The 26,384-nt window shown below is 39.8% G+C and overlaps 1 long non-coding RNA gene across 1 annotated transcript in view; it reads left to right on the top strand.

Moving 5' to 3' along the window:
* LOC144785579 (uncharacterized) overlaps positions 1 to 26,384 on the top strand; it is a 465,667-nt gene that overhangs the window by 197,362 nt on the left and 241,921 nt on the right. Inside the window, exon 2 of the long non-coding RNA XR_013601972.1 lies at positions 14,369 to 14,436. This is a non-coding gene — a long non-coding RNA (uncharacterized LOC144785579). The remainder of the gene's footprint in view (positions 1 to 14,368; positions 14,437 to 26,384) is intronic.

The following is a 26,384-nucleotide window of genomic DNA, read 5'->3' as shown; positions in this document are numbered from 1 at the left end:
GGCACTGGAGGCCTGTGTTTGCTCTTCACCCAGCTATCTAAGACCGGTGAGTGGAGTGGTTTATAGTGTGCATGTCAGACTGGCTGTTGCTAAACAGCCAGACAAAATGACATGCACACTATAAAATGGTGGAGGGAGCATCACTCCCCTGTTTCTAGTCAACAGCAGTGGTCCCATCCCCAAACACAGCTCAGGCTACGAAAAGGAAAATATAAAATGGTAATAAATTAAATGTATTATCATTTTATTTTTTCACATTTGCAGCGTTGGCAGCGGAGGAGGTGAAGCTCCTCTGCCCTGATGGTGGGGCCACCTCTGCCTCTGACTGACAAACCATATGTCCTTACATTTTCTGCTGTGGAAGAAGCAGACGGACCTCTTCCTAGAAATCTGGAGATATTTTGAATATCTCATAAAGTTTATTGTTAGTAGTGGCCCGCGTCTTCTTGGCTCCTGCTCTCCTGTCTCCAACAGGAGCAGGAAGTAGGCAACCAGGCTCCCTCCCCTAAGCCAATCACAACACTGCCCAGCCAGGGACTAATGGGTTGGCCATGTTCTCCATGCAGGCACCTGCTTGGAGAAGAGCAGAGTGTGCAAGACTAGTTTGGGCGGCCTGGGAGAGCTGACCACACAGGCTTTGTGCACTTTGGGGTGGGGAAACCACTCCTCCCCTGCCCTGCTCAAAGAGCAGAGAAGCCCGCCCACCTACCCGGAATGCACAAATCAAACATAAAACCCACCTCTCTGGAGGTAGCTGTGCACTTTACAAATACTAGACATTTACATTTATTTACATTGCTTCTAAATGAACAATACAAAACAAACTGGTTTTAAAGCATGCTTAATTCAGCCTTTAAACCATTTGTTTTTGCATTGTTAATTTAGATGTGCTGCAAGTAGGAACATGGCTGACAGGACCCCAGCAACACACCCGGACACCACACGTGGACTTCGGTGGGTCAGTCCAGCTCTGATAGATGGCAAGGTTAGAGAAGGGTTAGCATTAGCGCTCTTGAGGATTTAAAATTGCACCATATGGATCAGGGCCGGCCCTATAAAATAGTCATGCCATGCCCAAAAGTGTTGCAACAGTTTGGCAAAGAATCAGAAAATCCATTCTAATTTCTATCACTGTCTTCCATGGACTAAATGTTCAAGTAAAACCACTCCTGTGATACAACCAGGCGTACTTATGTATTTTGCCTGCTCTCTCTATATTGCTTGCCCTACATCGGCCAAAGAGGAGCTCATGTGAGGTCGCCATACAGAGGAGAATGCAAGTGATCTGGAATTGGCCCAATGCAAAGGGAAAGCGTTCTGCAAGGCTATGTGGCAGTAAGGCTTTTGTGGCACTTGGCTCCCCAGATGCAACAATGTGGGAAATCGATACACATCAGTGTTAACTTCAATTTGATATTCCATTGTCCCTGCTCGACACATTTCAATAGCGTTTGGAATGTTCTGCTCTAGTGGGCCTCCCAAAGACACAGTAATCAGCAGCTAGTGGGCTTTCTAGCCAGGAAATTCTTCATCCTTCCACACAGCCTTTGCACCTCTGCTTCTTGCTCTTGGCAACCAAAAGGGCTCTGTGCCTGCCTTTCTCTCAGCCCTGGTGGTCTCATGGCCTGGGGCTATCCATCTCCGTAGCAGCAACCACAGATCCTTTATAGCAGATCTCAATTTGATACCTATTCACAAAGGTAAATACAGTGAAAAAATTATTTTTTAATTATGTGTAACTGTTTTACATGAAATAAATTGTATACATATATTTTAACATTATTTTTTGTGGATGTTTATTTTGAGACCCTCAATTATTTCATATGGACAGGTGGTGCAGTTTCAGTGGTTGACCATCTGTAGTGCTATACTTACTCTGGGTCTGAGTACATTGGGGATCTTTTTGGCTGTAGGAGTTTTAGAAGTGCAGTGTGTGAATAGCAATGAGTTTACCCTTTTGTGCGTGGGTCTCTGTCCCTCACTAAACACCTCCTTACTCCTAACTAAACCCTTCCCATTTAAAGGTTAACATTTAACATTTTCTAGCCACCCCTCCTGCCCCTTTCACATATACTACTAAAACATAGCCATACATGTATGGAGATCTCAGCAAATCAGATGGAGCTCTTCATTTTGAAAAAACATAGTGGCCGAGATGGATATCTCTGCATGTAGATTTTTGTATACCATTATGTAGTATGTAAGTCGTATTATTGTAGTACTACTAAACGTACTACAAAGTGCAGTTGGTGAAGAGATTCTTTAGTGAGCGCACTCCCTAGACATACAGGTGTTCAGTATCATGCTAAGACTGTTCATACCAGGTTTACAAGGAATCCACAGTGTTAGCTCTCTAAGTGCACTTCAGCAGGTCCAACCTTCACAGGACCTAGGGAAAATCAGGTATCTTTTACCTCTAACCCTGTCTCTATAGTATATCACATACCTCACATCTTCCAACACCATTACTGATACTATTTCCGATCCATGGACTAATTACTTGATGGCTCCTTTCCCAGTGCTCTGGTCATCAGAAACAAACATTGCAACAATCCTGTTCTAAATCAATCACTTCTGATTAACTTCCAGTATGTCACTTCATGCTTCTTCTTCTTCTCTCACTTCCTGTTTTTCTCCTATATAAGGAATTACAATTATCTTCACCATGCAAATGGTCTACATCACTGGCAATAGTTCAGGGTACCATTCCTGCCTGCTGTTTTTCGCTCACTGCTCCACTACAGGAAGTGGCCCTCCTCAGTCAAATCACTACTGATCTCCCTCTTCATCAGAAATGTCCATCGGAACTGTCCATCCCACACTGCCAGTTGCATCCCCCCAGATGGGAACACAAGCAACTCCAGAACAGTTTTGGCCTTGCCAGGCCTTGTGAGCGAAGTATAGCTTATTTTTTGTAAGCATCTTGGCTATTTCATTTTAACTTAGTGGCCATCCAGACACCTGTTGCTTCCAAATAATATTTAGAAGAGTTAAGCAATGCATTGGCTACAGGAAGGAGCCACTCTTCCTTCTGTCAACCTCAACAATGGAATACGTTTTTACTATTATGTCCACCAATTGGCAGATTGTGATGTCAATGACTCTTAAATTCAAGATCAGAAACGAATCCATAACATGAACTGACAGAGAAAGTACTGCAGCATTATCAAGAACTCCAACAAACAAGAACACTTGGGATTATATTGGCCGTTCAATATTTTTCTGCAGCCACTCCAAGTACTCTTTGTTTCTTTGGAAATCCAACCAAATTTCAGATTTGCTTCCATTTCATTTTGCCTTTTGTTCTGCTCAATTTGCCTATGATCACTCAAAGTTTGGATAATTTTCTAGGTGTCTTTCTGCAGCTCATCTAGCTTGGGCTACTCCATTAGTAGCAGAGTTTAACACATGTCTGCATAATTATTCAACTATTTTTAGGTAATTCAAGAAAATGTTCATTAGACCAAACTATTTGATGAAACTTTGAGCTATCCAACAAATAAATACTTTCATTTGATATCAGAAATCAAAGTCAATTTTTTTTTCATGATTTGGAAATCCGAAGACACCCACATAAAACAAGAGAATGCAAAAGATTAAAAAAAGTAGGCCCCATAATTTTAACACAATAAAGCAATTAAATGGATAACGCCCTGCAGTACATTCAGATACATATTCAAAAACACTGAAGTTCCAGTACACATTTTTAAAAACATTGTACAAAGTTAGAAACTTGAATACAAAACATTTAATTTGGAGGACTGAACAATAAATGTAAGGCTTCTGCAGTTGTTCGAACAGAAAATTTTAAGAAAAGGTGTCTTAACATCTTGTGACGATATAACAGAGCAAGACTAGACTGACAAATAATATATATTTTAGATCCTGAACTCCATGTTGACAAAGATTACATATGGTTGGTGATCCATAACATGTAGGCGTTAATACATTTAGTGGTAAGATATTTAAAGGCATTAATGTACAGAAATATCTGAACCAATCTGCCATATCCTATGCCAAATATGGTGAAATGGATGATACCAGATTTTGGTTACAAGTCAAGGTGCTTGCTCTAATGTAGTTCAAAAAAACACTTGAGAGCATAGATTTTTCTTTCTTCATTTTACAAATTTCCTTGCGCATGAAATTACTCAGGGAATCCCTATCACTTCTCAAGAGGCAATGAGCCCATTGCACCTCTCCTGCCAAGCTCGGGCTAATGAACTTTTAATCCCAAATTCTAATTTTACAGCTGCAGTAGCCACTAGTGTGTTGCATGTTGATAATCTCCTTAATATTGGCCTTCCAGTCTTATCTAAAAAGCCCCATTTTGCCACATTAATCAGCTCCCCTGCATAAAGTAAAGTGGGTAGTATTTTAGACTTTTACACAGATAAAAGATGGAAAAAAATGTCCCAGCTTTGTAAAATGCACCCAACCCCTTGACCTGTGATTGTGCCTTAGTGACATTATTTGAAATGTGTTCTGAATCATTTATTGTGCTGCACAGGATTTTTCCCAAAAATGTATAATATCTAATCATTTCTAATTTTTGGGAGCCAAGCTACCTGGAATAGTTAGACTTATTATATGCTATTTTACCCTTAAAGCATAAGATTTAATTTTTTGAAGAGTTGGTTTTCAATTGTAAAAAACAGAATACTGTTATAACGCAGCCAAATGGCTAGTTAGGCCTTAGGGGGTTAAATCGAGGATTATGATATTGTCTGCATGTAATAAATAGGAGACTGGGCTGCCCCCGGTACTTGGAGGGAAACCCTATCCTTTCAAAACTAGGCAAATCAAATGTATGCAGAGAGAATAGCAACAGTCCTATCAGACACCCCTGCTTCAAGCCATTTTTTGCTGAGAAACTTGCTGATCGTCCCTGATCCTCACCTAACAGATCTTGACAACAGGTTGTAGAATCTAGGGCACGAATTTGATGCAATAAGGCCCTGGACATGCCGAAATTAGATAATTTATTTTCACAGAATCGGATGATCCATGTTATCAAAAACTGTGGAAAAGTCAATGAAAGCAGCAGAAACTGGGGTGTCCCTAATGGACACATATTTTTCATTGATAAGTTGCAAAGCTGCAAGGTTATCTAACGTGCCATGATTTATCCTAAAGTCCGATTGTTCTAATGGAATAATCATATTATTCTCAGCCCAGATGTTAAGTTGATCTAAAAGGGACCTGCTGAAAACCATGCCTACAGCATCTAGTAGTGCAATTTGTCGGTAGTTGGCAGGCAAATTACTGTCAATTTTTTATGTAGTGGGAAAATGGCACTTCTGTTTGATGAGGAGAACTTAACAGAGTTAATATAATAGTATTGGAAGACCCATCATTTCCCAAAGTTTAACTTCTTTTTTTAGGACCACATTCGGGACTTCGTCTGGACCCATTTTAATGGAAGTCTGAATTTTGTGGATTGAAGCCTTAATCTCGCCCACAAAGAGAGGTCGATAACTAGCTGTTACCAACTTGAGGACTGCTGGGTGATTTTAAATATAGGATTCAGCCCCTGGGCTGTCCACATATCATTCCAAAATAGAACTGCACCGTATGTTCTCACTAATGGGGGAGGGGCAGGATCTCAGTCTTGACACACAACAGTCTGCAATAATCTCGCAAAAGGTTTTTCCTGTTTGCAGCTTCTCTTAGATCAATCCGTTTACGATCTCAATTCTGCTTTTTCTATACCAATCTTTAAACAACGTATTCTCCTTTTCCATAGTGATAATAGTTAATCTCTTTCCTTTGAGAAAGAGAAAAACTAGATTCTTTAACCGATCTATTTATTTCTTTGCTCAAAGAGATAACATAACAATTTACAAGAAGAGTTGGTATATATCTGAGAATCATTATTGATAATTTGCTTCATGAATTGTCAAAAGAAGCTTAAAAACATTAGCTTTCCAGAAGCTTAAGTTATTAAATACCCTTTTCAATATCCCTTTTATGTTAGAAATCTTGATGAGGGATCATTACGTTCCACCAGAGTTCTTATTAAGCTTCGATTTGGGTCTGTCAATTTTCCATGAGGCCTCTGGGGACATACTGACCTCTAGAGAAAAAACTAAAGGTCTATGGTCACTAAACAGGCTAGCTATAATTTTCATGTCAAATAAAATAATTTAAGTGTATAGGAGGCAATAAGCTATTATTATAATTATGGAGGAGCTCAACAGAGATTTAAGGCTATATTGGGCAGGAGAATCATGAGCAAATCTGCCATTTACGATCACACAATCATTCTTTCTCAGTAAGCCAATAAGTATTTGTCCATTCTTATCTGTTCTCGCATTTGATGGCAAATGGATTGGGTGTATGTGTAGTGCTTCTTCTTTTTCAACATCAGTGAACATGCTGATAGAATCGTTGGTGACCTTACAATTGAAGTCTCTAATTGAAATAACCTGGAGTTCACGCCCCCTTATCCATAACCTCACTTATAAATGCAAAAATGTCAAATAGCAGTTTATTATAATGTGACTTTAGGGACATATAATATTGTACAATTAATATAGGATCCCTCATTCTCTCATACAAGGATGGAAAGATTGTTACTGCCTGAAAATATTGGAAGAATAAAAGTATAACACTTCCTTTTAATATTATTGTTTGAAAGAATAACTATCCCTCACTTTGCATGCCCTTTCTTAGATGGAGTGGTATTACAACTTAATACACATCACACACAAAATCTGAGGAGCACCAAGCTCCCTGGATGCAGATTAAATCAGCTTTTAGAATATATATAAATTCCAATTTCTCCGGTTTGTTCATTAAACCAGCTGCCTTCCAGAAAACCAATATTATTATTAGCTTTCAGATTTAAAGAATGAGCCCGATGTACAAGCACAATTAAATGCACTGGCCAGACAATTCTGTACAATCATCCTCCGTTATTGAAGGGCAAGACCGGGATCCCATCATACCACGATTGACCACAAGTCTCCTTCCACTCACTACATATTCCTGTAATAGTTTTCAATGTTCACCAGAGATCTCTTTCAAAGCACTCAGAGAAAGAGCGACTCAAATTTTTATGTTGTTGTTGATAAAGCTAGTTTTCTCACAGTACAGGTAGTACGTCATTCCTTCTACATTATAGATAATTGTTATTTTGCAGGACCAAATCTGCAACAACTTTAGATTGAAACAAATCCCTTGCTTTAATCACCAATGGTGAATACACTGAGGAGACGAGAAATATCAATGCTTTAAATCATCCTCAAATTCTTAACAACAAGAAAGGGTTCAGCCGCTTCATTAAGGGTTTAAAAGGGGGTAAAGCAGCTGCAGATACATCAACCTCTCTTCCAGCCAAGAAATCCATATAAGGCAGATCATTCTTTGGGGGGAGACCACCAGTATCCCTTTAAACATTAATATTAACATTGACAGATTTATTTGCTGGAACCACCTTCGAGACAGAACCATCAACTTCTTGAAAATTGAGGCTTTTTTTTACCCTTTTTTTAAATTCTCAGTTTACTCTTTTTCTGCAGACAAGGTTTTTTTTTACTTTGGCTTTCTCTTTAGACTGAGAAGGCACAGATGTGTCAGCTGAACTCACTTAGACAAATTGTTTAATTCTGAAGTTGGGAAAAGCATCTGACCTAGCATATCAGGCCTTCACTGAGGGAACAAGGTGCAGCTGCATTCGGGGTAAGTAAATTGAAAAGATTTTTAACTAAGTGAATATGACTTTTCTCATTCTGCTACTTCTTAACTGATCTAGAAAGCTTCTTAAATTGGGGATTTACCAGCTTGTGTCCCATTTTCTTTATGCAAACATTTTGTCTGTGAATATTGAATGGAAGCATCTGCTTCTGGGCACAATGGTATACCAACTTGTGATCCACAGTCAATAAACCTAAACTTTGGTCAAAATGTGTGAAGGGGAACCCTTATACCTTGATTGAGCAATATTCTTCCTTCCCACTCATTAATTGCCATCTGCTTGATCTGATTTATAGAGCAGACTCCTGTGCAAGTAAGGCGCTGCTTTGTATGTTTAGCGGTTGCTAGTGCCCTGATCATATGATCATTAAAGAATTATTCACTGTTAGATTTATTTTAAAAAGTGGACACAACAGATAGTTGTTTTTACTGCTTAATTCCTACCTCTCCGGTCCCCCGCAGGTGTCTACCTGATTGTGCGGAGAGATCATTTATATACTGTGCTTCCTTTTGTATGCCATTCTTAGACTGGTTTAGCGGTCTAGTTTTTGTTATCTCCACACTTCCGGGGAATTCGTTTAAAAATCGATTGAAATCCAGGCGCCCAATGGGCGCGCACAGCGGGCACCCCGCTGGCTCGCCGAAGGCACACCTAAGGCAAGTCCTTCTGCGCCCGTCCGTGCCTGGACCAGGCCCGGGGCCCGAAAACCCAGGCATTTTTCCCCAGGACATCTCAGTCGAGATACTTTATTAGCACTGAATAAAGGCAAAAGGGAAACCTGTATGAATATAGACTGCTCCTGCTTAATGGTCAATTCAGTTAGGCAGTGCCCATCGTGCACCCTAAGGGTAATGGCTGAACCCAGTATTTTCTTCACCGAGATCAATCTCCATCAACATAAACGAGCATCCACTCATATTAGTAAAACAATAAGAAACAAAACCATGATAAACAAGAAAATAAAATGTTAAATATGGAGGCCAAAAAATAACAAACATGCTATCTTGTGTACTGTTAAACACTAGATCCCTAATAAAGCACAGCTGTGAATTCCATTTATTTATGGAAACGTATTGACCCTCACTGGTTTTTCTTACAGAAACTTGGGCTGACGCTGCCTGTGATATAGACAAACAGGCTGCGTTACCACAGGGTTTCAACATTTACAGATGTGACATCGAACATAAGCGTGGAGGCGGAGTTGCAGTTATTACTAGAGAAGATCTTATATCTAGCTGCAAACCCTCGTTAGCCTCTTTCGGCGAAATTATATCTTTCTCGATAAAAATTAACAAGCAACAATCTTTCAAAGGCATAGTTTTATACTGACCACCTAGTCCCCAAAAAGATTTTCTGCAGAAATAGCTTCTGTTTTGAGGAAAACTTCATCCTGGAAACAAACTATACTGTTATGGGAGACTTAAAATATCATTTAGAGATGAGCACTGACCCCAAAATTGCCACTCTTTTGCAAACTTTCGCGGCGCTAGGCCTAGAACAAATTGTTCAAGAACCAACACGCTTGGCAGGCCATACCTTAGACGGGATTTTTACTAATAATCCTAATTTAGTCAATATAAAAACTTCTCCGATAGCATGGTATGATCATAAAGCAGTCTCTTTTGATCTGCTTCTTCCACAAACTAAACTGAACAGGAAATAATAGCTGTCTGTAATTCTTTCAAGATACTGTCGGAATGTACAACCAGACCATATTAGTAAAATACTTGAGAATACTGCTTTAGTCTTAAAAAATGACCTGGAGGTTCCAGCAAAAGAATACAATAATTGGCTGGAAATGGCATCTAATCAAGTGGCCCCTGCCTAAACTGCTAAATAAATAGAAAAATACATTCCACCCCTTGTTTCTCATTAGAACTAAGGCAATGCAAGCAAAATTGCAAGACGCAGGAAAGAAGGTGGAGAACAGCCTACGAGGAGGATGAGAAAGAAAAATAGAAACAGCTGATAGCTATATCACTCAAATGTACCTATTGACGAAGAACGAGACGGTGACTGACACATCTGGGGTCTGGATAGCATGGGAAAGAGACCTAGAAATAATAATCACCAAGGCGCAATGGTACTTCTGCTGTGCCCAAATGAAAAATCTATCCCCATACTACAGACTACCACTAATACATTTTAATTACTTACATAGAACCTATCATACACTGATGCAGCTACACAAAATGAGATTGGCTGCTGATTCAAGTTGTTTGCGGTGTGGGAACTGGGAAGCCACTTTTTCACATTTGGCGTGGTCCAGCTCCAGAGTGGCAGCTAACTGGTGGAAAATATGCAATATGATAGGGGCCATCATGGGGGAGACTTTCCTGTGGCACCCAGTCACCTGATTGCTAGGATTTGTGTGGGGGGGGTCGCTTTGGTATGCAGACGATTGACAGCCATGCTACTCTTACTGGCAAAACTCTGGGTGGCGATCCATTGGGGAAGGAAACCGACTCGACGACACAGGCCTGGCTAGCAGATGTTCCTCGTGTTAGGAACTGCTAACAAATTACTGGGACCTGATGCCCCAGACAGAAAGGCCTTAGGGATACATTGTATCCTATCGTAGACGGGAGGGGGGGGGTTGTGGTGAGGGTGAACTGCGGGCTCTCTTCTCCCCACCAGTGGTTGACGTGACCCGAAGAGAGTCTCTGGTAATAATGCAATGGTTCTGACTAAACATGGCCATCAGATCACGACTGAACATCTGACTAATGGGGTAGATCATAGCAGCTGAAAAACATGTTACAAGGAGTGAACACAATGTCTGAAACTGATTGCTATAAGAACACAATTGAAAGATAATTGAGTCTTGTGTGACCTTGTTGGGTTGGGGAGTTTGTCACTTTTATGAAAAGCTCAATAAAGGTACTTTTAAAAAAAAGATAGTAAAGTGTACTATCTGCTGCAATGAGCTATACCGCGGAACATCACAGAAATACAGTCACAGCATGTCTTCTATGTGGAAGCATTTGAAGACAGTTCATGAGAAGGCATACCACCGAATAATGCATGAAAAGTTAGCTATTGCTTGTGGTTACATATCTACATCAACTGCACATGGAGCTTCAGCTACAATCACAGTGCAAATGCCTGTCCTAATTTGGGTCATATGACCACCCACTGTTTACGCTGCCATATGCCAGTGGGTTTGAACACCACGTCTATTACTGAATATTTGTAGGCAGTGAACTCTCATCCCTGTTAATGTCTTTGGGGGACGGGGAATCACATCATCCAGAATTTTGTGGTATAATTTTTAAGATTGAAAACACTTGTTTTCTTTCTAGTCCTTGTAGTTTTGTACCATGTTCTGATCGGCTCTTTAGTTTTATAACTTGAAAAAATATAAAGAATAATATAAAAAAAAATCCTATTTAAAACTACAACATCCAATAAGAGCTTTGTTCTGCACGTATTCATCTTTCGTAAATACAGCGTATAAGTGAGCATGATTGTTTTACCGAATGTATCAGTGTGTGCCAGTGTGTGGTAATGTATGTATGAGAGAAGGTCAGAGTGTCTCATTGTGTCTCATTATGCGAGTGAGTGCATGAGTATCACAGTGAATGCATCAGTGTGTTCATGGGTGTGTCAGTGTATGTATGAGTGAGTTCAAGGGTGTCTCGGTGTGCATATGAGTGAGTGCGTGACTATCTCAGTGAATACATGAGTGTAATTATTAGTGATTCCTAAGGTGTCTGAGGGTGTATGTGTAACTGTGTGAATGTGTTAATAAAGGGATTAGTGTGTCCATGGGTGTATAAGTGTATGTATGAGTGAGGCCCAGAGTGGCACTGACAGCGTTGTTAACGCTTTCTCCCGTTAATACATCGGTGTGTTTATGTGTCTGCTAGTGTACATATTACTGAGTTGCACAGTGTGGTCTCAGGGTATGTAGAAATGTGTGAGTGTACTACTGAATTAATTAGTGAATCCGTAGAAGTATCTATTTATCTATCAGTTTGTCCTAGGATGTGAGTGTGTATGAGTGAGTGTGTGAGTATGGTAATTAATATATTAGTGCGTTCATGGGTGTGTTAGTGTATGTATTAGGGAATCCTAGGTTGCCTCGTGTGTAAAGTAGTGTGTGAGTGTGTTACTGAATGCATTTGTGAAGCAATGGGTGTGTCAGTGTATGTATCAGCTAGTCCCAGAGTGTCTCAGTGTGTATATGAGTAGATCTGTGATTTTGTCAGAGAATGCATCACTGTGCCCATGGCTGTGTTAGTATATATATATCAGTGAGGCCTAGTGTGTGTCAAAGTGCGTAAGACTGAGTGAGTGATTATGTCTGAATAGGTGGAAGAGTAAGTGTGAGAGAGCCTCTATTGATATGTGAATGGGTGTGAAAGTCTCTGTATGGAAATAAGTGTAGGAGTGAGAGTCTCCATATGGGTTTGTGAATGGGTGTAACAGTGTCTGTAAGATATCTGAATGGGTGTTACAGTGTCTACATGGGTATGTGAATGGGTGTAAAAGTGTCTATAGGTGTAAGTGTGGGTGTGAGAGTCTCTGTATGGGTTTGTGAATGGGTGTGAGAGTGTCTGTATAGGTTTAAATGGGTCTGACAGTATCTGTAAGGGTGTGATTGTGTCTGTATGGGCACAGGAGTGGGAGTGGCAGTATATCTATGGTTATGTGAGTGACTGTGAGAGCAAGAGTGAGTGCAAAACATATATTTTTTAGTCGTGCTGGATCTGCGGTTCCCCCATGGAGTTTCACAGGGTGCGTTGAGCGCAACGGTGATTAGCGGATCTCGGGTGTGAAAAAAAACATTTTAGGGAATTTCAACTCCTAGTACACATGGTTAGCCCTCTTTTAAAACACACACACAAGGAGTCAGGAAAATAAATATTTTATTATAATTTGCATGTAAATAAGTTTTTCCTTATTGCGATTTGTTAGCATTTGTTTTAGTCATTACCCGTATTTTTATAATGTTAATAATGTTACTTGCTGTAAAGAATGTGTTTCATTTGTATCCGTCCCAGACACAGGATGTGTGCAGCATATGTTTATGTCTTAGATTGTTACGGTCACTCACTAGTAATGCTAATGCAGACTTTTTGGGATAAGACAATGGAAAGTTGATGTCTTCTTGTGAACTGCGTGACGAGAGTATGTAAATTGGTTGAAAGTGCTTTTGGCCCTCTCTACTCCCTAGATGGGGATAGCCTCTGAGTGGTTCTTGGGTGACCGGGAGAGTGCCTCTGGCTTGCATGTCATGGATAGTTGACAGTGGTCTGAATGATGGGGAGGTAAATTTGATTGTAATCAGAAAGAATCAGAAAAAATGTTTAACGTTTGCCCTTTCTAAATGTTAGCTTCCTCAGTTATTGGGAATAAGGGGTTGGCTAAGTTATACATTTATTTATGTGTTGATTGTCTCGCACCGCCCTTTGTACTATCATTGGGATATTCAATAGCACTCGAGGAGCTCGAAATAAACAATTAAATGAAGAGACAATAGGGAAGGGCGATCGCACCCCTTGATGCATGATGAATTCCCTTAGGAAGCTAGTCTGAAAATGTAAGTCTTTAAAGGTTCCATGATTTGTAAGTAGTTGAGATTGAATCCTGGAAGGGCCAAGGACATTCTGTGACCCTGTACTCAGTGGGATATTGTGACCTCTTGAAGGCTTTCTGAGGCATCAGGAGGTCAGGCGAAGATAGAGATTTCTGCCTGGGGTGTTTTCCAGGGCCACCAACTTTAGTTAATATTTTGGTCCTTTGCCCTAGCATGCTTTGTGGATGGTGCAAAGTGCTTAGAATTTGAATGTAGCATCTAATAGAATCCACTGGAGATCTTTCAAAGCAGGCTTGAGGTGGTCCCATTTGCGGAGATGTTAACAGAGTCTGACTCCTTGGTTCTGCTGACTCAATAGAGTGGTGATGAGCTTTGGGGAGCCCTGTGTAAATGATGTTGTAGTTGCCCAGCCGAGGTATGACTGTGGCTCTTCTCAGCTTCATCCAGAGATTAGTTTGCATGAGTAAAATTGATTCATTGAGTGTGGGGTTCTACCTATAAAAACTTTGTTGGTTAGGGTTAAGGGTTCAGAGTAAACATGTTTCGCTAGGTTCCTGACTTTTATTGAGTTGACTGGGCATCCTAAATATCGAGGCATGCCAAGAGGTAGACGGAGCAACTCAGCCTATCAGACACAGAATTTCAGTTTTGCCTCCTTTTGCTAGGGCACTCTTCTTCATCCAAGCTAGAGGTGCTGTTGGTAGGATTATCTGTGCTTGCTCCGAAAGAAGTGAATGTGAATCTAGGTGTCATCCAAGTACCTTTGAACCTCCATTTCGTATTGGTCTACAAGCTGTGGCAAAGGTCAAACGTACATATCGAACAATGGTCAAGAGAGAGAGAGACGATCTCTTGGAATGCTGCAAGGTAACAAGCATGTGTAGATAACCCAACTGACGTGATCCTAACTTTAGTTTGTGGTAGGAAATAACAGAGTATTGCCTTTACATAGGTGGGTGTTACAGTGCACCTAAAGAGTTCGGTATATTTAAACCTGCTCGTGATACATTATTTCACTTCTAGGTTCACTATGAACCCTACATTAAGTTGTACATATAGCGTCATCTTTATGCATTTCACAATTACACGCTTCCACCTATTAATTGTTCTTTTCTGTTTTTTTGCAGATTTAAGCACACTCGCAATTGTTTCCGGTTGTCGCTGCGAGGAACCTGCTGCCCCGCCTTCATACGAGGTTAGAGTTACTCTTGTCTCTCTTCGTCGGAGATTACCACGCTTGCAGGAATGCGCAAAGTGTTTACTTGGCTGCCGGGAGTAGGAAGGAAAGGTTAATTGAAAAATCAAATGTGAGTTTTTTTTTTTCATCGACTCACCAATAAGACGTTCGAGGGTCCTTTAACGAACGTTCTGGTTTTCTTGATAAAAGCAATGATAACGCAGTATTTTCATCATAATGTCCGAGTGTATGGTATTTTCATAATTTAGACGATATAATCATTGTCTTGCATAGCAATGGAATACATTAGCCCTGCACATTTAACTAGAACTCTGCCACAAATGTTCTGCAAATTATTAAAATGAGAATTGAATTATTTGCAAGCCTTCTCATATTAGTATTCTCTGCACAAATAGGAAACAAATGTAAAAGGGAAAATAATAACTTACCGTAAGTGAACAAGAAGACATGATTAGATTTCTAATTCTTCACAGCGTACAATTGATTTACTAAAGCAAGCACAAATTACGTTTAATTATCCAATCATATCAGGCGCATTTATAGTATCACTCAGTACCTCAGATAAAGGTGAGTCATTAGCAATCTACCAATATATAATTGCACATTTAAATTTACCATTGCAAATTACTCAAGCATGAATTTTATGCTAATTCGTTCGACCTAACAGAAGCTGCACCACTCTGCCCTCACATCTCGTTATTATTAGAGAGGTAAGGCTCTTCATAGATACCAACTTATTCCAATTGCTATAGCAACATTTTGGTTTACAGCAACTGTATCACCAAATGACATGAAGATGTGCATGCGTGAATATTGTTTAGAAAAGGGCAGTGACTCACATCTTTCCCCATTGCAGTTTGTTTATGTTCAGTCATTTTGTAAGCATACATTTTGAACTAAGTTATTTAGGGGTTGGAGGAGGTGGACTCTGATGCTAAACCCACAGACCATCACTGTGGTCCAGATTGATATGTTTTTTCTATAAATAGCTATATCTCACTCCTGTCTAACGCAGTTAACTTATCAGTGTATAAAGCCATAGGATTAAAATGGTGAGGTGTAAAAGTAAAGCACATTCAGTTGAGGCTGGGGAATATAGTTATATAGTTAATAGAATAGTAATAAGTGCGTTCTTTTCCCTTGTGGATTAGCTGTGGTAAATTTATACTCCTGAAATCTTGTGTGTTTAGTAGTGTTTTCAGTGGGGATAGAATGATACGAATGGATTAGAAATTAGAGTTGTAAAATGTTATTATGTTATTGGGATAGTGGACATGTGCTTCTGTTAGTTGAATGAATTAGCTAAAAAAGGATGAGTCCTAGGAGAAGGAATGGCCAAAGGTTGAAGGGTGCAGATACTTTTTTTAAATAGCCAATAACAAAGTAACTCATACATACATATATACAAATCCACCCCCATATGTACAAAAAAGTAGCGATATTTGCATGATCTGATATATGCATATAACTTGTGGCAAATTATAAAATTTTCCCCCTTGTTTTAATGTGTGACTGGAAGGATATTTCGATGGACAAAGACACATGTATAATGACAACCTCACAGCCTCACCTCCATACCCTGAAAAGCATAGTTTGTCATATCTAACTTGCACTGTATCTATGTCTATATTTATATCTACATACATCTATATCTCGCATGGAGAGTCCTGGAAAGTCATGCGTATTTCACTTAAACAAACATGACCCTTTTTTGGCCCAAGGGACTTTGTTCACCAGTGATGTACTCAATTATGTCATTTAAGATGCCCGGAGTGATGTCATACATTTAGTCATAGAACATGTCATGAGGGATGTATTATGTAAGGTCGAAAGCAGTGCATGGCAGGTGCACAATTTATAGTTAGCTCTGCTAGTTATGACTTGTGGATGTTTGTATTTATTTAGTTGAACACGTTAATGTTGTCACTGACATATTCACCTAACTATAACGTTACTTTACCCTTTGGATTTTTCTGTGAATTTCTAAGGTTTACTTAAAAATGAAAAACGATCTTTTAACCTCACCTAACTGTAATGTAACTTTAACCTTTGTTTTTTCCAGTAAATATATCTACCTACACACACATACATTAATATATAAACATACATAGACACATATATACATATATATCTGCACGCAAGGGAGAAAGATAGTGCAAGAGAGGGAGAGACATATGTAAATATAATGTTTTGTAGTACTTATCTTAGAATCAGATGTACATAGGGTGACATAAGTGTTTACATAGAAAGGAAGAGTCAAGTCACATACACACACACTCTTCCACTTACAGGTTATGTAAATGAAACATTTTTATTATGTACTGTGGCATACATTTATTTACCATGCAAAACATATTAATGTGCAGTCATTTATGGAAATATTTTTCTCTTTTTGCTATAACAAAAAATGCATAAATACATGTATACAGGCATGTCAACATATCTAGATCTAGCTTTGTCTATAGTAATATGCATATAAAATACACATATATGCGCATCATACTTATTAATATTGCTGTACAAGGAATAAATCCTTATATATCAGTATCCAATCCATGTGTACATGCATGTAAGAATAGATGCATGTTCAGACATATCCATTTATCTTGTCCATATTCATATGATTTTGTATGATAATGTGTATTTAACTATATTGATTGCATGTCAAAATATATTTGTATACCCCTCTATTTCTGTTACTTTTCCCTCAAATCGTAGTTACATACTCTACTCTGATTTATGTGCATTAGCGTAGAAAGCAGCAGAAACCTATATCCAGAAACTCATCTACATATATAATTTTTATATACAATGAAATACTGAAGGATGTAAATGTATAAACATAAATGTCTTTTTTATATCTGAAATAGTTTATTATTTTTTAGGAATACATGTAGACAAAAAAAAGATACAGGGATACATAAAATATCTACATAAATGCATGTGTTTACACATTCATTCAGATGTAAGATGTCTATACCTCTCTATCTCTATATAGGAATATATGTAGATACCTTTATTTATGTCTGTGTAGATAAATATCTGTATATGCGTGTAGGGTGTAAACATGTATGCATATTGCACACAAGTACACAAAATCCCAAACACACACACACACACACATATATATGTATGTATATACATATATATGTGTATATATATATACATATATATCTATATATGTAGGCTACACATTCATATAGCTGAGCTGTTAATGTCTTATACTGTTGCGTTACAGGGTTGTATGGTGAGTATTTTGAAGCTGATATAGCTGTTAGTGCATCTTATGTTTGTGGGTAATGCATTCCATAGTTCTGCTGCCTGAACAGAGAGAAATGGTCTACCCATGATTATTTTATTGTATGCTGGAATTTTGAGGCGGGCTGCCATTTTAGAGTGTAGGTTCCTTTGTTGTACGAATTGGTGATTTTCTTCCTTATGAAAATATTTCAATTTGCCCATATGCTCAAAACTATAGAAATGGCCGTACAATTTATGCCCAAGAAATGGTACATATAACTTTTGTAAAACCCAGTGGCATGTCCACCAACTGATTAAGGCCACTTTATGGAAGAAACGGTATGGTTTGAAGCAAGTAATTGCACCCCTTTTTGTCAATAATTGATTTGTCTATGCGCATTGTTACTTCTATAATTGGGCACGTGTTAACTCACCTCCCTTTCTCTCTTAAATTAGTTTTGGGCTACTGCAAATTCTGCACAAGCGACCACCTGCATAACTCAGACACTATCTCAATATTGGGTTACTGCATATACTGTTCTCTTTAGTGGCCTTCCTCAGGTGGAGGACATTCCATTGGGTGTTAAGTAGGTTATATGCACCACTTCTTTGGCTTAAATTGAGGCTCCCATTTCTATAGATTTCAGCATATGCCTGCATTGTAATTCACCTCCCCCTCCTTAACTCAGCCACGGACCGCAGCTAATATTGCAACAGCAACCCCCTGCATAATCCAGAACTAACCACTACACTGGATTTTGTGAATGCATCGAGTGTCCAGCCTCCCTATCTTTTGGTTGATAGATAGTTGTAATTTCACACCTCTCCCATACACACACTCATTCCAATTAATTCCTTTCCAGAACTGCTCATCCTTTTCCTGGCTTATAGCTAGTGTAACGGCTGTTACACTCCCTTGGCTCGTGTTCAATGGAGCTGACCCATGAAGATGTATATTCAGATGGGCTGTTCTCTTGCCTACCCTTCACCCTCTATGAGCATACCTACTCATACGCAGGCGATTAAAACTCTATCTTACTTGTCCTTGTTTTTGCCCTAAGTTTTGTTTTTGGATAGAAGTAATTATGCCTTCTTTCCTCCGTTATAGGGTCATTCAGTTCCCTTCCCACAGCATTCTCCCTTTTTACCCTATAACTTCATACCAGATTGTGCACTTTCTTATTAATAAAGATAATCAGGTCCCTCTAACCTCCCAAAAAGTCTGACACTAATGTCTCCTTAATTTTAGAGACTGGGTGCACACTCACCTCGTCCTGATGAAGACCTTGCATTACCAGAAGTCGAAATGCCATTGACTCTAGACATATACCCAATCCTACTCTACTATCTAAAATAACTAAAGGAGTCAAATGTCTTTTTGTGTTTATATGATACACTTTTTTCTATTGCCTCTCACTGCACGTCTCTTCACATATTTGTGAGCACTAGATCTTGACTATACTTCCATAAGTAAAGTTTAAAATCTCTCATTATATGCAATGAATAAATTAATTGCAATGCAGCATTGTTTATCTGCCTGTTTTGTACACGTCTTGGTGGATTAATAATTGTCTGTTCTTAGAAATAATTAAGGCCATGCACTCTCTCTCTCTCTTCAAATGTGACCAATTCCCTTTTCATATAAAACATGGTATTACTCCAGGTTCTCTACACATTTGTGGGATCACCCTTGTTTAATTATACAAATGTCCTTGGGCTTTTCAATTTTAGAAGTATCTGTGTGTCATCTGCAGTATTAAAACAGGCGAAGTCAAAAACATTGATCAGATTCAGTACTGATTTAATGTAGATGTTGAAAAGCATGGGTAAGATGGTTGGAACTTGAGGGACTCCTGCTTTTATACTGTATGGTTTAGAACAGAATGGAGGAGTATGGATGATATTCCCTCTATTCCAGCTTCCTCAAGTCTATATATTAGTATGTCATGATCAACTGTGTCAAATGCTGCAGAAAGGCCCTAGATAAGAAGGGCGGCAACCTCGTTGTGGTCTTCTGTGTTTTTTAAATCATCCCAGGTTGAGATTATGGCTGATTCTGTGACTCTTCCTTGATGGAATCTGTTCTGGAAGTCAGAAAGTAGGGAAATGTATTCAATCAAATTGTGACATCTAGGTGAAGCTTTATCTTTCTATAAGTTTGTCTAGGAATGGTCCCTTTGTATATGTCTGTAGTTGCTGTGGTTTTGATTGTTCTGGTTCGATTTTTGTTTTTAATAATCAACATATGTTTGCATTTTTAAGTCTTCTGGGAACAATCCTGTGGTTAAGTGGTTCTTTGTGAGCGTTCTGATTGAGGCCGCTAACGTTCTTAAAAATATCTTTTGATGTTTTGAGGTGGACAAGTGTGAAGGGGCAGCCAGCCTGCTTGCTCACTTTTACAAGATCCAAAAATTCAATTAGTGATAGTTCTATGAAGCAGTGTAGAGGCTGTGTTTGCCTTCCCCTGAGAAATTTCATTTGCAAATGGGGTTGGGGCAAAATGTTTTCTTTAGTTGTTTAAAGATTGAATAGTTTTCCACAAATATCTTGAGATATGGGATTGGTAGCTTCTGCGCATTTTAGGGTATGGAATTCTGTGGGTAATTTACAAAATTCTTTATTTATAAAATTTGCATTATGGATTAGGCTGGGAAGGTTTCGTTTTTTAATTTATTTATTGTTAACATGTATAATCTGTCTAGGCTTATCTTGAGGATTGTGTGTTTTGAGCCAGTTGCTTTGAAGCTTATCAATTTGTTTATTTTTGCTCTTTTTTAAATCTGCATTCATACATAAATGTTTTTAGAGGAATTAGGAGATCAAATGCTTCAGGGACCCATCCATAAAGTGTTTGCCCAGAGTTGAATATGACCAGATCTGTGTAAGTAGATTTTCTAGTTCTGATAAGTTCAGCTTGTTCCAAGGTAGATAATGTGAGTTGTGGTGTCTTGTCTGATAAGGTGACCAGCATAATCCTCTGGAACGTGACTAGGTCTGGGTTGAAGAAAATGACATCTAATATTTTTCCTGTGAATTGTGTGGGAATGGGAATGAACTTTTGCTTGTCTGTGTGTAGGCCAGTGAGGATAGGTATGGGGTGTGGCATATTGTCAGACCAAATGCTGAGGTCACCAAGGATGCATAGGTTTGAATATATTGTAAGAAGGTTAGAGATTGTGTCTAGAAATGTGTCTGTGATTCTTCCATTGCTAGGTGGTGGTCTGCTGCAAAGAAAGTTGCAGGAGAAGATTACTGTAGAGTTGTATTTGGCAGGGAGGACCTCACAACCTTGTAAACAAACATCCTCAGCTTTTGTGAGACTTCCAATCTGCCTCTTCTTTGGCCATTTGATTTTGTGTCACAGTTTGTTAATTTGAGGAAACTGCTTCAGTGAAACTGGTGCCATATCTTCCTCCAGCCATGATTCAGTTATGAAAATATGTCAGTTCTGTGTCTGTCAGTAGGCCAAATATGTGGTACTTGTTATTTTAAATGGAATGAACATTTATCAGTTGTCTAAAGAATGCTTTTACAGGTGGAGTGTGTTTAAGTTGCAGGAGATTCAGTACTGCGCTTCGAAGTTGTAAACGTTGTGCTATTGATAGTTGTGTTGACTATTTGGTTACAGAGAGAATGTTGTTCACTGAGAGAGAGTGTGTGTGTTTTTTTATCAATATCGTCCTCCAAAGAGCTTAGAGTATTTTTGTTACAGGTCTGCTTCTGTGAGTGCTGGTGAGACTAGTTGAAATCGATGGGATGAGCTCTAGAGTTGTGTCTGAAATGTAGGCTAGTTGTGCAATAGACAAGGGAACGCAGGGTTATGGGGAGTGTTGTGGAGTTGCTTTCTTTTGAGTTTGGTGAAAGTGAGAGGTGTATGGAAGAGGATGGGTGTTGGAGCATGAGGGTAATTTCTAACGCATTGACTTCTACTATGGATGCTAGACGCATGAGTGAGTATTGCATGCTTGTGGATTGAGTGGGTGATGTATTTGTTGCCTGGTAAGTGTGAGTTTGAGATGGGTTTAACTGTGTGTTTTTAATGTTGGTAATGAGAGCAGAGTTGATTCATGTAGGTATATTGGGATGGTTGGGTGTTTTTGAATGTGTGAGCATTGTTTCAAATACATTTTGGATGTATGTTTGGTCTTGCTTTGGTGGGGTAGTATTATCTGCTATTTTTAGAGTGCTTTGAAGTGTAGGATTTTAATGTGACGGACTGGTGAGTTGCGTATGTTGAAGGTGGGTTGTGAGATTGGGTGTCAGAGTAGAGTGTCAGTGTTAAATGAGAGCAGTTACACAGGGTTTGGAGCATGGTTGTACGATGGTTAGAGGGAGGATTTAGCCTAATAGATAGAGGGAAGCATTGAAACAGTGTTGCCATTGGCCTTGTGTAACAAGGAGAGTAGGGTTGTGTAATTTAGTGGTGATTTTTTCTGGAGATGGCGAATGTTTGTAAGATTGAGGGTATGTGCTTTGCAGGTTATTGATATAGAAACAGAATAGGTTTTTTGCCTGCATTGTAGTATAGAGCTGTGGTCTGTGTAGGGGTGTATGAATGCTATATGAGTATGTACGTGTTTGTTATATGACTGGGAAGTATTTAGTGATTTAGATGGTATGTGTTTGTTGTGAGCATGTGTGCATGGCTGTGTTTGTAGCTGTTTACTGGAGAGTGTGTGTAGATTGTGAAACAGGCAGCATTTCTGGTCCTTGAAACTTCCTGACCCAAACCAGTCCAAATACACAATTGCTTTTGACCTTTTCACATTATCCTCAACGCCCAGGCTGAGCGAACTAGGGTGGGGGCTTATAAAGTATAGTGATGAGATCACATGACCCTCTCTCAGCCTCTTAGGCTCAGCTGCAGATGCAGCCAAGTGGTTAATGATTAAACACCAAATGAATGCACCTGAAGGAGGAGTGTGCCCAGCTTTCTAATCCACAACTTATGTCAAGGACAGCAGGTAGGAAGAGAGAAATTGAGGGGAAAGGAGGGGTTAATGATGGACAGAATTGCAGACATTCACAAACCTTTACAATTAACACAGGCATATTTTGTCACTCAAAATGCTACTACATAGTTATAAAAATGCATGTTCAATATAGTCTAAAGAGCACACCGCTGTTGGACTGATAAGCATAACTCAAGTAGTCAGCAGGCACCTGTGAGTGGAAAAAACAAGGGGACAGAGAGAGCGGGGGGCCAAAAAGAGGGAAAAAAAAGTGGTTGAAAGGGGAAAAGCACCCAAAAAGGGAGATCAATGCCAGTAAATGGAGTATATACCATATGTACATATAACTACAAAGTGGCGTTCTGATTTTCCATAAAATATTGTTTTTTTTCTGTAAAATTTCTTTGCGCTATTTAACGAATTTACCTGAAACTTTGTATTGGACCTGGCCCTTTATGCAGGGTTATTACAAACTTTTTGGCTTATTCCTATTTTTCTGACCCTCTTTTTGTTGGCTTTAGGACTCTGGGCACTTTACCACTGCTAAGCAGTGCTAAAGTGTGCATGAGCTGTACTTTAAACATGGTAACATTGGCTTAGCTCAAATTGGCATAATCAATTTACTGGTAAGTCCCTAGTAAACTGCACAATGTGTGCCCAGGGTCTGTAAATTAAATGCTACTGGTGAGCCTGCAGGAAAGATTGTGCCACCTACTCAGTGGCCCTTTGAACTTGTCTCAGGCCTGCCATTATAGAGCCTTTGTGTGCAGTTTTAAACTGCTATTTCGACCTGGAAAGTTAAACTACTTGCCAGGCTCAAATCTCCCCCTTTATTGCATATAAGTCACCCCTAAGTTAGGCTCTAGGTAGCCCCTAGGGCAGTCCCAAGGGCAGGGTGCATTTAAAAGGTCGGACGGACCTGTTGATATTTATTGGCGTTAGGAATCTGGGCACTTTACCACTGATAACCAGTGCTAAAGTGTATATGCTCTGTACTCTAAACATGGTAACATTGGCATTTTCACTTGGAAGTCACACAAAGGGAGTTGGGGTGAGACATTTGCATCCTGAATGCTCATCACTAGGCTAGATCAGATTGTAGATTAGGAGGGAGGGGCTGACACCTGTGCCTGAATAGGGTGGTGCCTGTCCCCACACAAAGAGTGTCATACTCTCCTGGAGTGCGTCTTGAGCCAAGAAAGGAAGGACAGGGACATTGGGAGGAACAAAGGCCCCTTTTGTTGTCTCCTATACTTCAAGGACACATTTTGGTATAAGCACCGGACCTCTGACAAACCCAATTCTGCAACCAAGAGGAGCTACGCTGCCAGGAGGTATTGCCACTTTGCCTCCGCCCTGCTGTGTTGGCCTGCTACAAGCTGATTGCTGTATTGTCAGAAGTGCCTGCAGCTTTGCACTGTGCTCTGCTGTGTTGTCCTGCTGCTACTAACTCTGCAATAAGAGGAAGGATTCCACCCTCTATGTCCTCTATTTCACACCCACAAACTCTAAGAGCTTGATGGCTTGCCCCCCGTTATCTTTGAGGTCTCCTGAATATTAAAGACATTCGTCATCAGACTGCATCTGCAACTTTACTGCCTTTATTTCAAAGTACTAGACATGCTCTCTGCTCCTTGGGAGCATACTTTATCACAAGCTGACGCGAGTGGGACTCTAATCCAGTGCGTGCTGGAAGTCCTGTAATCCCTGAGCTCCCTTCAGTAAGGCTTTGAGATTCCCCTTTCCAGGAACACCTGCACTCGGCTCAAATGCACTGGGAGTAAAGTGCAGCTTTATGCCCTGTAAAGCTGGCACTGCCCGCTCCTCAACAAGGTTCTAGTGGACCATAATCTTGGTGTCCGCGCTGCAGAGACTAATATCGCCTACCTACACCCGGGTGCCGGTCCAGAAGCATTTTGCTGTATTAAGTCACTTCACTGCACAAACCCCCCTCAACATGGCCCTCCTCCCATACAGATCTGTGGTCTACGGCTACTGGAGGGGTCTACTGTGAAGCCGCAACCAGGGAAGCCTCAGCACTGACACCAGACTTGTCTTCCTCTTGTGAACCAGCAGAGGTCCTGGTGACTTGCTGGTGCCTTTTTTCTAACCAGGGTTGTCCAGTAATAATCAACCAACCACTTAGGGCACTACTAGTCACCCATAAAGTATTTGGAAAGCATTCCTGGGTGGCTAGCATAGCTAGTATTTCTCCAAATTAAGCAGTGAACTTGTGTACCTTTAAGTCGGACCTGTACGGTCCCTGCAACACCGTGGTGCACTCTCAATGATAGATAAGGACTACCTGATTTATTTCATGCAACACTTTACCACGAACCTTAGAGTGGAAGCGCACCTGTGCCCCCACAAACATTTGACTTCCCACAGAGGTTTGCACACCTAACTATTAAGTGAAAATTGAAGCCTGGTTTAAAAATACTGTTTTTGTTAACCTGATTTACAGAACAGTGCATATCTCTTGAATTCACTGATTGGATTTTTGCCATTTTGGCGTCGCTTTATTTATTAAATCAAGCTATATCTTTCTAACCTGGTGTGGACTATTTTTGTGTGGTGTTTTCACTCTTTTACTGTACTAAGTGTTGCACAAATACTTTATGCATTGCCTCTGATGATAAGCCTGCCCGCTCTGCGCCAATCAACTAGAAGCTGAGTGCAGGTTATTTTGGTGTGTAACTTATTTGCTCTGAACAGAGTGGTGAGATTAGCCTGGCTTAGGTGCCTACCCTAGCCAAATCAGACACCCCATTTATAACACTTTACAAAACAAGATCATCCACCTCAGCTCCTTCTTGAAAACAGTTGGGATGACCCTTCATGCGGGCCTGAGAAAATGGGGGTCCCAAAACACTCTTTCCCCATACATCTTCCATAGGAAAAATTAAACAATACAGGACAAAAAACTGAACATAATTACACAAAATTTGACAGAAAACTAGATTCTTACTCACAAAGCATGCTATTTGTTATGTGGTGTAATTCTGTTAAGCTGTTCTAGCGAGATTATGTCATTTGAGATGTCATCACTGATGTCATAAATGATGTTAAAGAACCTTGCTCTGGCAATGTCAAAAACACGTCTTCCAAACACTTTCCAACACCTTTCACCAGGACATCTCGACAGAGAAATTCCTCAAAATCCTCACTGGTTTGATTGTTACAAAATCCCCTAATTTTGGGTTAATTCCCATATGGGCAGACTTTCTTCCTTTGTTTTTTGTTTTATATAGTGCGAACTCGACCCAAAGGTATTGGACCACTTTACATGAGCACCAGTTACTTTACACAAGGACTCATACTTTTTTTATTTTTTAGTAGGCACGGGAAGAGAAAGTAATTCGCTCAGAATCACAGGGTGCAAAGCCAACACCGACACTCGATCCTTGTTCTCCAGCCCCAAAGTCGTCAGCTTTTGCCGTTTTGCCATTATGCCTCTTCCTCTCCCATCAAAATAGTGTTTTCATTTCCAAGGAAACAAATTGCTGTTTGAGAACATCGCCGCAATAAATCTGTATCCACTGATACTGACTTTTAGCCCGCCATGTCCATGATCCTTGCTAAAGGACCTATGTCATCAAGAAGTCTATTCTTGCACTGTTTAAGTCCTCTTTCTATGGTCTACGCCTAATTTAAACAAAAAATGAGTAAAATTTGGGTCTGGATTTGGTGTTAGACAAGCCTTATTGCTTTCTTTAGGCTCTGTTGTGTAGTTCCAATAAAAAGTACACAGGA

This window comes from Lissotriton helveticus, chromosome 10 (assembly GCF_964261635.1).
Source record: "Lissotriton helveticus chromosome 10, aLisHel1.1, whole genome shotgun sequence".
Taxonomy (NCBI): Eukaryota; Metazoa; Chordata; class Amphibia; order Caudata; family Salamandridae; genus Lissotriton; species Lissotriton helveticus.
The sequence above is the reverse complement of the archived record's forward strand: the minus strand, read 5'-3'. Positions and strand labels throughout refer to the sequence as shown.